The 14,650-nt window shown below is 37.1% G+C and overlaps 1 long non-coding RNA gene across 1 annotated transcript; it reads right to left on the bottom strand.

Moving 5' to 3' along the window:
• Positions 1 to 3,328: 3,328 nt before the first annotated feature.
• Positions 3,329 to 13,271, bottom strand: LOC128313061 (uncharacterized). The gene is made up of 3 exons (XR_008293214.1): positions 13,001 to 13,271; positions 4,657 to 4,737; positions 3,329 to 3,609 (listed from the first exon to the last, which is right to left on the bottom strand). It is a non-coding gene; the product is annotated as an uncharacterized LOC128313061 (long non-coding RNA).
• Positions 13,272 to 14,650: the final 1,379 nt, after the last annotated feature.

Below are 14,650 nucleotides of genomic sequence, written 5' to 3'. Positions count from 1 at the left end.
GTACATGTTTTAATACTGTAAAATAAATTTCTCATTAACTTTCACTACTGTTTTCCAGTAATTTTAGAATACTTATATTTCTGTCATGGGTATTTTTTATTTTATTTTATTTTATTTTATTTTATTTTATTTTATTTTATTTTATTTATTTTATTTTATTATTTTATTTATTTTTGTCCCTTTTTTTTGTGCTTTGAATCTCACTTCTATATTCAGGGGATGTCACAACTTATATATCTGGGTAGAAGGAAGAGCTCGTTAAAATACCAAATACTTGTCTTCCAAGCATCCCTTGATAAGCTTGAGTATATCACATAGGCCGATCAAGTGTACCGGCCCACAATATTGAACCCAGATCTAGGCACAGAAAGGGACAGAAGAAAGGAGTCATGGGAAAATCCGGTCTGTTGGCTGAGGCCTGCAGCCCCAGCATTACCAGGTCTTCAGATGAAGCAAAGACAGTGGTTCATGGCAGTGTCTTGTGAAGAGCAAGTGATGGCAATGGGGGTCCGGTCCTGGGATAACAGATTTCAGTCTTCAATCTTTGTGGCATGATCCTCCTAGCTGCAGTATTCCTGGAGATTCTGTGAACTACTGAAATCTATTAATTATCCAATATACATTTAAGCATTTCCTGCTTAAATGAGTCACACTTAGTTTCTGTTGCTTCCAATTAATGTTTTTGATGGAACAGTGTATACATCTTGCAAAATACTTATTTATATATATCCACTTTGGTTACAAATAAATGTAGTGCAAAAATTCTTAAGATCTTAACTTTTATGTAGAAAAATGTCATTTATATGATTATAGCTTGTGAATTTATAAAAGAGCCATAAGCAATTTTTTTTAGTAAAATTGATTATGTGTAAGTAGGAATTTATAACAAAGTCACCACTGTTAGGAATACAGTAAATTGGGTTCAGTCAATGGGGCTTCTTTATGTGTTGCTTAAAATAGTGAACTTGTTTGCATTGTCATATGCTATACCTCTTAGACTGTTAAAATAATATTATGGATGACATTCCAGATATTGGAATGTCCAGATGTGTGACATCCCTAAGGGAGTGGGATTACTTTACACAATTACTTTACACATATAACTGATGTTTGACACATCTTATATCAAGAAAAAAAAATGAAGTGATGTGGCAAAATTCTAACAATGTTGGCTTACTGATAGAACAATATTTTGTTGGTTTCAAATTTTCTTTTATTCATCCAGAAAGCTAATCTTATACTTTCTTATCTTTCATAATGTATAATAAATTAAGAAATAAGAACCATAATCTGAACTCAGTAGCAAACAAGAGAGGAGGTGAGAGTAGGAAAAGGCCATATGTTAGCTCTCAGAAAATCTATATTCCTTGGAAGCCTGAAAACATAGGAATAGGAACCCCCAAAAAATGGGATGAAGGAAAATGCAGAGATAATACAAATGGGTTGATTCCTCTTTACCAGAGACTGCTTTTTAATATTCTATTTGAATTAACTCACTTAATCCTTACAATGACACAATAGGTCCTTATTATCACCTCATTTTACAAACAAGGAGACCAAGTCTTAGAGACTTAAGTAAATTATAACAAAGTCATAGAATAAAATTAGATGGAATCAGAGAGCAAATTTAGGCATTCTGCTGGAAAAGGTCATATTCTGAAACATCAAACTATTGTACACTATTTCTCTACCCCTGTGATTTGTGTCGCCCTATGACTTCTTTGGCTGATTAAATACAAACATAAGTCTTATTTGGCCTAGAAACTTCTACTTTATTCCTTTAAGAATCCTGCCTTGAAAGAGCCCTGAAGAGACCCAAATGGGCAGAAATCATAGCTCCCAGCTCTCATCCCCACCTGACCTCCTACCTGACAGCCAGTACCAACTTGCCCACCATGATAGTGAAGATGAAACAGCCATTTTTCACACTTCACCCCCAGCTATTTGAATTGTCCCAGCTGAGGCCTCAGGTATCATATAGCGATTTTGATTTGATTCCATAATTGAATGATACTTTGGGAAAATTAGGTTTGGTGTGAGTGTATTTTGCATGTGAAATCTCCCATCCACATACTCATCTACATTGTGATTTTGCTACTGCTCCATCAAGAGGTGACGTTTGTTTTTTTTTTTAATATTTTTTTTAACGTTTATTTATTTTTGAGACAGAGAGAGACAGAGCATGAACGGGGGAGGGTCATAGAAAGGGAGACACAGAATCTGAAACAGGCTCCAGGCTCTGAGCTGTCAGCACAGAGCCCGACGTGGGCTCGAACTCACGGACCGCGGGATCATGACCTGAGCCGAAGTCGGCCGCTTAACCGACTGAGCCACCCAGGCGCCCCAAGAGGTGACGTTTTATTATTACTATTTTTCTCCTTTCTATTCCCTTGACTCTGACCTATCACTGTTTTGACCAAAAAAATAAGGTAGAAAAAAGCTCTGGGTATAGTTCTTTGTTGGACTGAAAGTCTCTAGTTGCTTTCTCTTGGAACCCAAATGGCATGTTGTGAGGAGGCCTTGGAGAGAACCACATGGAGGACCACATGAGGCCTTCAACTGAAGTTTCTGGATTACTGTATGATTGGAGGAGACATATTGAGTATTTCAGCCTAGCTGTTTGTTCCATTCCAACAGGATTTCCAAACATTAGGTGGCAAGAAGAGACCATACCTGCTATGCCTTATTTGAATTGCTAAATCACAAAATCATGGGATTGTTTTATTCCCCTAACTTTTGGAATGTTATACAGCAATAAATAATCAGGACATTCCTGTATTCACCAGTACTTTTCTCAGTGCTGGATTTATAACAATGGATAAAATAGACAATATTCTCCTTACAATTTGATTTGTGAGAAACAGAAAAAATATAAGTATCATAATAAGCAGAAAAGATTTAATTTCAAAAATAAGTTCTATAAAATGATACATACATATATATGTAAAGGTAATGTGTACCACAAGGTAATATGATATTGAGTGCTTTTGAGGGAAAATGGTAAGTTAAGATGGAAGATTATGACCAGATTTTCTGAACAGATAATTAAGCTGAGATATGAATGATGAAAGTAGCCAGCCATGGAATATCTTTATGGTTCAAGAAAGAAGGAACAGTAAATACAAAAATCCTCAGGTGGGAATTACCTTGACATATTTCAGGAGCAGAATAGTAGCTAAATGGTAGGAAAGGCAGGGGGGCATTCAAGATGGGAACAGACAGGCAGATGGGGCCTTATGAGCTATGAGGGGAACTTGGTCTCATTGTGTGAAAAGTAGGAAGACATTGAAGGGAGCAAAGGAAAGGGATTTAATTTCAGAAGGTCCCTATGTACACCTCACCTAGTTTCCTCATTATTAATATCTTACATTACCATGGTACATTGTAAAACCAACGAAGTAGCATTATTAGCACTTTTTTATTAACTAAAGTCCAGACTTTATTTGGATTTTACCAAATTTTCCTTTGCATTTGGTTGCTATGTTCTTTAGTCTCCTCTGGTCTAGTCGTCATGTGTCCTTAGCTTCCTCTGGTCTGTTAGTATCTCGGACTTTGTTTTTCATGACCTTGACAGTCTTGGGGAATGATTAATGGTTTCCATTCTGGTTGCTATGTGGAAAATGGATTGTAAGAACAGAAATGTGAAAGTAGGAAGAACAGAACAATGCAATTGAAACTATAGGGATAAACCATCTCCTTTTGTATTAAGTCTTCCATACCCAAGGTATAACTTACAACACATCTCAATTCAAGAGCTCAGTAGCCATATGAGATAGCATAGCTGTAGAATACTGGAATTGGCATGCTCTAGAAATACCACTTTCCCAAAGAAACAACAAAAAACAATAACAAAAACCAAACCTTTTATTAAGAGTATAATATTTAAAAAATTTAGATATTCTAGAAAGTGATAACCAAAAAAATTCACTTCTGGCTTATTTAACAGGGTCAGGCACAGTGATTTTTACAACTCATGTTCTTTTAGAGACTCTATCAGTCCATTGGCATAAGGCAATTAGTCTTTCCCTAGGGATAAGTCAATTTGACAGGAAGAAACTAGTACATGCCAGAATTCTAAAGCAATATGCTGTGGTTGGAGTCTATACTGTAAATGTAAGAAAGAAGTGTGATGTAACATCTCTACAGAGAAGCAGGCTTCCATGTATGGAGTTTCTGCTTGGTTGAAAAAAGGAGAAAGGATCCAAACACATGTAGGGACATGAAGACCTCAAGTTTCAGACTGAGTATTAGAGAAGAGTGCCTCCATATCCAATAAAACTGAGAAGGCCCTCTATTCCCTGTTCTAAACGATCTTTCTTCCTATGATTAGCAAATATAGATTACAGCACTTGAACTCTTCTAGTAATACAGAACTTGGCATGTGTACATCATGGTTGAATATATTCAACTCCAAAGGGTAATAGAGTTGTCCCTCCTTATCTGTGGGCGATATGTTCCAAGACCCACAGTAGATGCCTGAAATCACAAACAGTATTGAATGCTATACACATATTACGCTTTTTCCTGTACATATATAACTATGATAAAGTTTCATTTATAAATAAGGCATAGTAGAAGATTAGCAATAATAAGTAATACTAAAATAGAACAACTGTAACAATCTGCTGCATTAAAAGTTATGTGAAGGTGGGGCACTTGGCTGGCTCAGTCGGTAGAGAGAGCATGTGACTCTTGATCTCAGAGTTGTGAGTTCAAGTCCCACGTTGGCTGTGGAGCCTACTTAAAAAAATAATAATAAAATAAATAAGTTATGCTAATACGATCTATTTCTCTCAAAGTAGCTTACTGTATTGTACTCACCCTTCTTGTGATGATGTGTGATAACATGCCTACGTGACAAGATGAAGTGGAGTGAATAATGCAGGCATTGTCATAGAGCGCTAGGCTACCACTGACCTTCTGACAATATGTCAGAATGAGGATCATTTGCTTTTAGGACCACGGTTGGCCACATGCAACTGAAACTGGCTAAACTGAAACCATGGATAAGGGGGAGTACTATATTATGAATTAATACTCACAAGGAATCACAGCAAGTCATGTTACAGCAGTGGCGTAATAAAATGATGCAAATGGAATGGGGGGACAGTGAGTGATATACCAAGAGTAGAAGACCTAAAGAATTAGTCCTAACATCTTCTCAGAACTTTTTACATGGGTAAAGATTATTGAGGACCGCTGAAAGTTTTTGTATTTGCAGAGTATCTTGATTACTGCATTGGAAATGAAAGCTAAGACATTTAAAATCTTAAATAATTTGCTTAAATTAATAATATACCCACTACATTTTAACGTGAATAACATTTTTTTTGTTCAGTAACTATATTTTTAAAGGTATAATGAGAAGAGTGGGATTGTTTTATGTTTTTGCAAACCTCTTGATTACTGGCTTAATAGAAAATAGCTAGATTTTCACGTTTGTTTCTTCCTTTACTCTGTTGCAATAAAGGTGTTATGCAATTTTTAAAAAAGTCTACTGAACAGTTGTAAGAGAATGAGAGTGAAAAACACTAATACTGTCTTAGTGTTATTCTGAAAATATTTTTGATTTCGTGGGCCATCTGCAGAGGACTTCCAAGAATTCATTCATAAGCCACACTTTGAGAACTACAGGGTAAAGGAATTGATTGGTTGGGATGGATGGTTGTAGCTGCTGCTGATGTTATTCTCACCAGATAAGACATTGACAAAGGTAAATGTGGTGTTCCTCACCCTTTTGGCCATAGCTTACCTTGTTCAAGACTACAATATTCCTTAAACACCGAAAGGAGAGAAAACACATCATATACCATATAGGCCAACCTGGGTATTTGACATTTTCACTTTATATTATTTATTTACCTAAATACTCTTAATTGTTCTTTCTGCTAGAAGAAATTGTTAATATCCATTTTTATAAAAGAGGATAGTGAAGTTCAAGATGGTAAATAACTTTACTCTGCATGTACAACTAAATAATACCAGCGATGAATTCCCCAAGGCTATGTTTTTTCTATAGTATTTATGCCTTCCCCTTAAGCAATAATTATAAAATACAGCAATAATTAAGAATTATGGGAAAATGAAGATTAGCTGTGAACATAGTACAAATTGGGAAATGAAATGACTTGAAAAAAGTCTGTTGCAAGGAAGTTACAAATAAATAGGAGTCCTAGGTAAATGTGAGGAAAACAGACTTTTGTTTAAACTGCATAATAACAAAAATGTTAGTATCTACTGAATAAAACCAAGGCTTATAGGAAGAGTGTCTTCTGATTCAATTAAGCAATAGAGAATGGCAGACATCAGACACACTCTGTGGAATAAAGAGGCTTTGTTTTTGAGGAACTGAAGGAAGGAGGAAACTCAGAGGTTGTCAGCCTGAGGCATGGCTGCTGGAAGACATAGGCATAGACACTTGGGTGACCACAGTCATTACAAGGATTTTTAGAGTCAGCTCTGTGGCTGATCATGTATGCAATTCATATGAATTCTATTTCAGTAAACCTATAGATGTCTATAAATAGTTTTTATGAAGTTTTTTTTTTTACATAAAATATAAGATTTAAAAGTGTATGGCTTATCTCATTTCATTTTCTTGCTGCCAGGTTCACTTTATTTCTGTATAAAATGGTGACACCTTGGGTTATTGGGTTAGTTTTTCCTTTGTAAATAACTCCAGTACTTTCCTCCGATAGGCAATTCAGATTATTACTTATGAGGGCCATCAAACTGCAGATGCATTTAGCTGCATCAAAAATAAAATACCCATTGCCTCATGATTCATGATATGTCCAGAGAGCTTAAATATTTTAGTGTGTATAATATATTTTGTCACTGTAAGTCACTTTCACAACTGACTGTGCAAAAAGTTATTAGCTGGTTGCCAATATTTTCTCAAATTTGAATTCACCTGCATGTCATTTGCCAAACTGTTTCTGAGGCTAAATAAGGAATTGCTATAATGTGTATAAGAATTAGAGTACATCTAATGTTACATCCAACTGAAATAAAACATGTCTATAAAGCTGGGGCTTTTGTTATCATCTTATAACCACACATGGCATAAAGATATTACTGTGTCACACTTATCTATCATCATAATAAAATTCATTTAATTCTCCATCCTGGAGATCACCTGATGGGGTAATCAAAGGCAAAGCAAAACTATCTGGGTTTATGTGGGAGCGAGATAGAAATTCAGCCCTTAGGACAATGGTATCTGCTAGGGATGTTTCAGTCCCTTTAAGGAGAGGAAGAGTGTACTGTTCATAGTCCAAGGGAATCATCAGTTTAATTATCATGTCTATTAGTTTCCTACTGGCACTGTAACAAATTACCACAAGCTTACTGGCTTAAAACAACACAGATCTGTAGGTGCCTGGGTGGCTTAATTGGTTAAGCATTCGACTCTTGATTTTGGTTCAGATCAAGATCTCATGATTTGTGGAATCAAGCCCCAGATCGGGCTCTTAACTGGCAGCATGGAGCCTGCTTGGGATCCTCTCTACCTCTCTCTGCCCCTCCCCCGCTCTCTCTCTCCACAACACGAATGTGTTATCTTACAGTTCTGGAAGTCAGGAGTCAAAAATGAGTCTTAAGAGCTTAAAATCAAGGTGTGTGTTCCTCCTCAAGGCTGCAGGGGAAAATCCGTGTCCTTGCTTTTCCTAGTGGTAGAGGCTGCCTGCATTTTCTGGCTCATGGCCCTTTCCTCATTATCAAGTACATCACTTCAACCTCTGCTTCCATTACCACAGCTCCTTTAACCTCTCTCTTAAGAGGACCCTTATGATTACATGGGACCCACTCAGGTGATCCAGGATAGTCTCACTGTCTCATATGTAATCAGATTTGCAAAGTCCTTTTTGCCAGTTACAGTTACATAGTCCTGGATTGTGGGGGTCAGAATGCGGACATCTTTGGAAGCCATTACTCCGTCTACCACACTAAGGGACTTGATTATCGACTCTGTCACACATATTTTAATGTGCCTATCAAAACTTTTTTGAATGCTTACGTTGCCAGGTACTTTGCCCTCAAGCAGCCTACAGTCAAGCCTCTTATGACAAGTCTAATGGATAATTCAGTTACTTTAATAGATATAACTAATAAGCATAGAGTGGTCTAGGAGCATATTGGAGAAGCAGTCGACCTAATCTGTGGGGCTTGCAAAGGCTTTCTGGAAGAGTCCACATCAAAAGGCAAAGCTGAAGGATAAATGGTAGGTGGTCAGTTAAATTGTATGTGGTGTAAGGGAGAGAAGCACCTGAATTCAACCACCTAAGCTCCCATGTCTATCTGGCTTTAGACCCCAACCCACCTAGGATCCACTGCTCCTAGCCTTGTTTTAGTCCCTCATGTCCTTCATAAAACCATTGACCATACAACCTATCTTAAAATTAATGCTTCACCATTATAACATCTCTTTTGCATCCACTCATAACTCCTTTACTTCTCGCCTCATTTTTGTCAAGTCTACAACATAATGTTTATTCCAATTTTGTGACATTTTGGTACTGTAGCTATGCTGCTGAGTAAGACAGGTGAAAAGCATACACATATACTGACAATCTCTCTTTAAATTTGTAACCTTAAATCTTGAGTGGCTTGTAATGCCCCCTGGCAATCTGAGCACAGTCCCCCCAGTCCCATTTCTCTCCTGCTCTCCTGGGCAACTACCCTACATCTCCAGCTTTCCCCAGATTTCCACCAACTCTTTGTTTGTCAGCTGCTCGCTCTGCCTTCTGTCTCACTGTGCCAATCAAAACAATTAGAAAAGAACTTCCACAGTCTTCCCTCACCACGTCTATCCACCTACCTACCATTCCTAGGCCTCAGAGTTTCAGGAACCATAATCTCTCGTCTCCATTTTCTTTTATCACAGATAAACTGTACTTCCAAGTACAATCTTTCCACTTGTGCACAAACTCCCCCCTCCCCTTTCTAACCTCCTCAAGGACATCATTTCAGTGAACCTGGTAACTGTCTCTTGCACTGAAAAATTTTCTTTCTCCCTACTGGAACATTCCCATTAGCATACAAGCATCTTATTATTTCTCTTCTCTTAAAAATAAAAACTCTCTCTTGGTTTAATATTGCCCTCCAGCTATTAACTCATTTCTCTGCTTTCTTTTATGGTAATATTCCTCTAAAGAATACACATACTCCTCTCTCTCTTCCAAATCTCTCTTAAACTTATTCCAAATAGGGTTTTATTCTCCACACTCCAGTGAAATGGCTATGTAAAAATATTGCTAATATTTTAGTAATATAGCTCACACTAATATAACACTTACTACCTTCCAAACACTTTGTAAAACCATTTAGTAGCTAATCTAAACCACATGACAACCTGCAAGGCAGCTAGTAAAAAGTGGCATGGGGATAAAAATCCAGACAGATGCTTCTGAAGTCCTTCTTTGTAGCCACTAAATTATATTGCTTCTCCAAATAACAAATAGCCTCCATATTATAAATAATTGGTCCTCATTTTATTTAACTATCATAGCATGTTAAAAATAATTTTTTTCCCCAGAAATTTGTCTTCCATTGGTTTCTGGGACTCCACATTCTGATTTTCCTCCTACTTTACTGCTTATAGCTCTCAAGAGGAACAGGTCAGATAAGCAGATAAAAAATGTCTGGTTCCTTGTCCTTAAGGGTGTGATATTTACTTATGCAAGAGGTAGACTGGTGAGCAAGTAATCTCTCCACAATGTTTAAAGAGAGATCAATTCAAAGTGCTGTGGTGTTTAGAACTAGAATTTACTAACTGTCCTGAGGATACTTTTAAGGAGTGGTATTAAAGCTACATTTTCAAGTATAAGTAGAAGCCTGCCAAGTGGCAAACGTGGGTAAGATTGTTCCAAACAGACTCAAAGCATGAGAATATAGAAACCTACACATGTTGAAAAATAATAAGAAGTCTAATTTATTATTTTATCCCCATTTCATTTGATTTTGAATATGTACACCTGAAAACTGGGCTAGCTTGCTAACAAAACAGCAACATGGAGTAGTGGTTCTTTTTAACTACTTTTCAGCCATATGCACATTAGACTCATCTAGAGAAGTTTTAATAGATATTGTCATCCAGCCTGTGTCACAGTGGCTCATTCATTTAATTTCTCTGGGTTGGGAACCAGGCACTGGCATTTTTGCTCCCCAGGTGAGTCCAGTCTGAGCCAGAGTTTTAAACCATTGTGCCAGAACATAAGCGAGGTGGGGAAGGATAGCTAGAAACCAAGTCTGGATGCCAGATCAAGTCCAGACCTAAAGGTCTTTTAGCTTGTCTTGAAGGATGAATTTAGTTCATCCTCTAGACGAAACCAAAGAAGTTTTTATGATGCAATTATGAATTTCATGATGTGATTAAATCAGTGCTCTCAGAACAAAAAAAATAACTTTAGAGAATAGCGTAAAGTTGGTAGAAGGACCACTGTTGCAATACCATAGGCATAAGCCTCTTGTCCTAGTTCTCCCCAAGCCTACTATAATGTCTGGCTGATTTGCCAAGATGCTAAATGAGGATGATATTTAGGATGGTAACTGACTGGATGTACTGTTGAGAGAAAAGGTTAAAGATTTCTAATCTGTCTTAACATAAAGGTCTCACGATGTGTTTTATTGTGTTTTGAATTCGAATTTGTAAATTCTTGGCTAAATCTGGCAGCAAATTGGGGAAGCTAAGACAAATATATTGGAGTGGTTTGAAGCGATCAAATTGCTTCTAAGAGTTGTAGGATTAACTTTGTATTGAACATATGCATCTCCCATTGTTTCTTGCAAAGTTATGTTGGCCAACAGACCAGGTGATCTAGAGGTGTCCCCTGGGTGGCAGTTACAAAAACTGGGGCTTCAGATGAGTGTATAAGCTCTTTTCTGGGAGGTTCTGGCAAGCTGTAATGAGGCTGAGAAGAACACAAAGATGGTGTCCTGGCCTGTGTTCCCTGACAGCTTCTCAGTAGCCTCTAGATGTGTGGTAAACCTGAAGTCTGTCTCTTAAGCTCCAGAACAAGTGAATGAACCTTTTTCACAGAAAGACTTGGGGGTATGTTTTAGTCTGTCTGTCTGTGTGGTACCCTGGGGGTGGTAACCTGCCAAGAGCTGTGTCTCTGATTGTTACAGTCTCATGGGACCCAGAAATGCAAGCTCTCCCTAGCCAGCAAAGCCAGTCGATCAAGGAATATTCCCTGTATGGGTCATGCATGCCCACTGGCTTTAACAAGGCAGAAGGAGAGTATAGGACTGGGGTGTATCCACTGACTCTATAAAGGGAGAGAGAGAGAGTGCAAAAATGGTGCCCACTGGCATCTCCACCCTGAGAGAGAATCCCAACAGGCACTTGTGCCTCTGGCAGATGCTTTAAGATTAGCCAATAAGTCTCCTTCATACATGGTCTAGACACTTTTCACATTGCTGTATTTGTGCTGGTCCTGGGGGTGAGTGAGTCTATGTATGAGCCCTTTAAGAGAAGTATTTCACTTCCCTACAAGCTTTAGGTCTCCTGAATGTGAGTCTTGTTGGTTTTCAAGCCAGTCACTTGGGGGTTCCTCTCTCCATTGCACGTCCTAGGGGTTGGAGTGCCTGATGTGGGGTGTAAACCCCTTGTTCTCAGGAAGAAGCTCTGAAATTTGTGAGATGCCCCTGATTGTGGGTCACTATACCATGGGTGGGGTTTTTGGTGAGACCACATTTAAGAAGTTTTGTTTGATTCTGGGGTCCCTGGGTAGCTCAGTCAATTAAGTGTCTGACTCTTGATTTCAGCTCAGGTAATGATCTCACTGTGTGGGATTAAGCCCCATGTCAGCCTCCATGATAATAGTGCAGAGCCAGCTTGGGATTTTCTCTCTCTCTTTCTCTCCCTCTCTTTTTCTCTCTCTGCCCCTTCCCTACTCGTGCTCTCTGTCTCTCTCAAAATAAGTAAGTAAACATTTAAAAAAATTTTTAAAAGGTTTTGGATATTTTTAATTGGAGTTATATTGACTTTAATATTTTATTACAAACTGGGACAAAATAAACAGGTTTCTATGTAAATTGCAACCACATTGAAGTTGTTATTTCTTTGAGATAATTCTCAAGTCACCTTGGTTTAAGTTGTGTATTTCTCTGAACTCTTTGGTCATTAGTATAGATTTAGTCTTTAGGTTTGTTTTCTCAAATGACAAATCACATCCAATGTGTGTGACATTTTACCAACTTACCTCTCAAGGAAATTCTCCTTTTTAAATTTGTTTTTGCTATTTGTTAACGTTTATTTATTTTTGAGAGAGAGAGAGAGACAGAGCACGAGCAGGGGAGGGGCAGAGAGAGAGAGAGAGAGAGAGGGAGGGAGACACAGAATCTGAAGCAGGCTCTGGGCTCAGAGCTGCCAGCACAGAGTCTGACATGGGACTGGAATTTGTGAATTGCGAGATCATGACCTGAGCCAAAGTTGGACCCTTAAGCAACTGAGTCACCCAGCTGCCCCCCTTATTTTTAAATTTGTTCAAGAACATCACTAAAATTAGTTTTACTTACATTGGCTTCTTGGACTCAGTGTGATCTTGCTGCTACATCTGATATCTTTGATGCTTACCTGTGATTTTCATAATCATTATGTCTATGCAACTACCCCTTTTACCTGTGATACTCTGCATGCACAGGTACTTTGGTTAGAAAGAAAGCTTCCCAGGTTCAGTCCCATTTTTCAATATGCGATTACTGAACAGCTTTATAATAACCTCTGAGCCAGTCTTCAAGGACATAAGGAATTTTTATGACTGACTTGGAGTAATCTTAAGTAGGATTCTGAGTTTCTTCCCACATGAAATCCTGAAATTCAAGGTTAATATCAAACATTTATTTATTTATTTATTTATTTATTTATTTATTTGTTAGTTACCTATTGATGCCCAAAAAGTTACTCTAACAATGGATTCAAGGTTAATATTAAACTTAACTTTTGTATTGGTTATCTACTGATGTCCAATAAATTAAAACTTAAAACAACAGAAACCACTTACTACTTTGCATTGTTCCTGTAGATTAGAATTAAGATTCTATAAGAGTAGTGTAGTGGGTTGTTCTGGCTCAGAGTGTTTCATGAGGTGGCAGTCAAGATGTTGGCCACGGCTATAATTAACAACACTTGACTGAGGCTGCAGGCAACACTTGTAAAATGGCTCACTCATATGGCTCTTTGCAGGAGGCTTTAGTTTCTACCCAGCTATTGATACGAAGCCTCAGTTCCTCATCATTTGGGCCCCTCCATAAGTCTTCTTGAGTGACCTCATGACATAGTAACCTGTTTCCCCCAGAGCAGTGGTTTGAGAGCATACAAAAGCAGAAACACAATGTCTTTTATGACCTGTCCTAAAAGTGACACTCATCATTTCTGCAATATCCAGTTGCTTACATAGGTCAGATGTATTCAGTATGGAAAGAGATTATAAGAGAAATGAATGCCAAGCAATCAGAATCATTGGGGGTGATTTTGAAGTCTGGCTACCACAGCATATAAACCAGGTGAGAGTCCTTTTAAAATCCTCACTATATTATTGGGAAAAAAATAAAAGTATATATCCACCAATCAATAATACTACTTTTCTCAATTTGGGGGGAGATAAAGAAGGTCAGTTTATATTGGCTATTTGTAATATAATTGAAACTCACCAATTGAAAAGGTCCAGTTTTTCTGATTTAAATTGATTTTCTTCATTGTAGGGCTAGCACAGTCTCATATTTCTTAAATAGTACTGAGAACAAACATTCTAAAAACAGTTCTTATTAGACTGTGGGCTCCAATTTAGACAAATTAGTTCCCCCCACTCCCCCACTCACAACCAGGTTTTCATTTCCAAGTGAAAAAGTACAATTATAATCTTTTAGTTTAAATAATACAGTAAGCTTATTCTCTAAAATATTCTCATTCAAGGTTATCATTGTGCATCTAGTACTTTAAATGCATTATCCTCCTGTCACAAAACTAAACTTAACTCATATAAGTTTAGATATGTTATGCAGCTACACAGCCTTATGACCTCAGTAAAGAATAATAAACCGTTTAGGTTACAATCTTATGACAGCCCCAACATTAAAAAAATACAATGATATGTGCTAATACATTTATGAGTTCTGAAATGTGAAGACAATATTACTAATGATTTGGTGAAACAATGAGTATATATTTTATAAATATTTATAAATATAAGTATATTTTAATTTTATCCTTTTCTGTTGGTCAGTTTTTTTTATAGAAGGACTTAATGAGTAACTTATGCTCTAGGAGTAATTAAGTTCATAAAAATAGAACTTTATTTTTTAAAAAAGATACCATTCTTTTTTCTAATGATTTACTTCTTTTAAGCTTTTGTTGTTTTTTCCTTTGCTTGAGCAAACTGTCATGAGAATTCAGACTCCTTTTTGTCTATAAGGGCTTAAGCTTCTGTGAAATAACAGTGCTCAAATTAACGTATACTCATTTTCCTTTTGCAGCTGTACTAATGGTTTTATTATATTCACATAAATATTTGTATTTTATTTCTATTTTAGTGAATGAAAGTATAATTTAAATAAAAAAGGGATGCCTATTTAAGCTTGGTGAGAAGTGGACAGTAGAAGATAAAAAAAAAAGTGTTTGCATGATTTAAGATAGCAAGACCAATGGATT

Source organism: Acinonyx jubatus, chromosome E4, assembly GCF_027475565.1.
Source record: "Acinonyx jubatus isolate Ajub_Pintada_27869175 chromosome E4, VMU_Ajub_asm_v1.0, whole genome shotgun sequence".
Taxonomy (NCBI): Eukaryota; Metazoa; Chordata; class Mammalia; order Carnivora; family Felidae; genus Acinonyx; species Acinonyx jubatus.
Note: the sequence above shows the minus strand (reverse complement) of the source record. Positions and strands in the feature narration are given on the sequence as shown.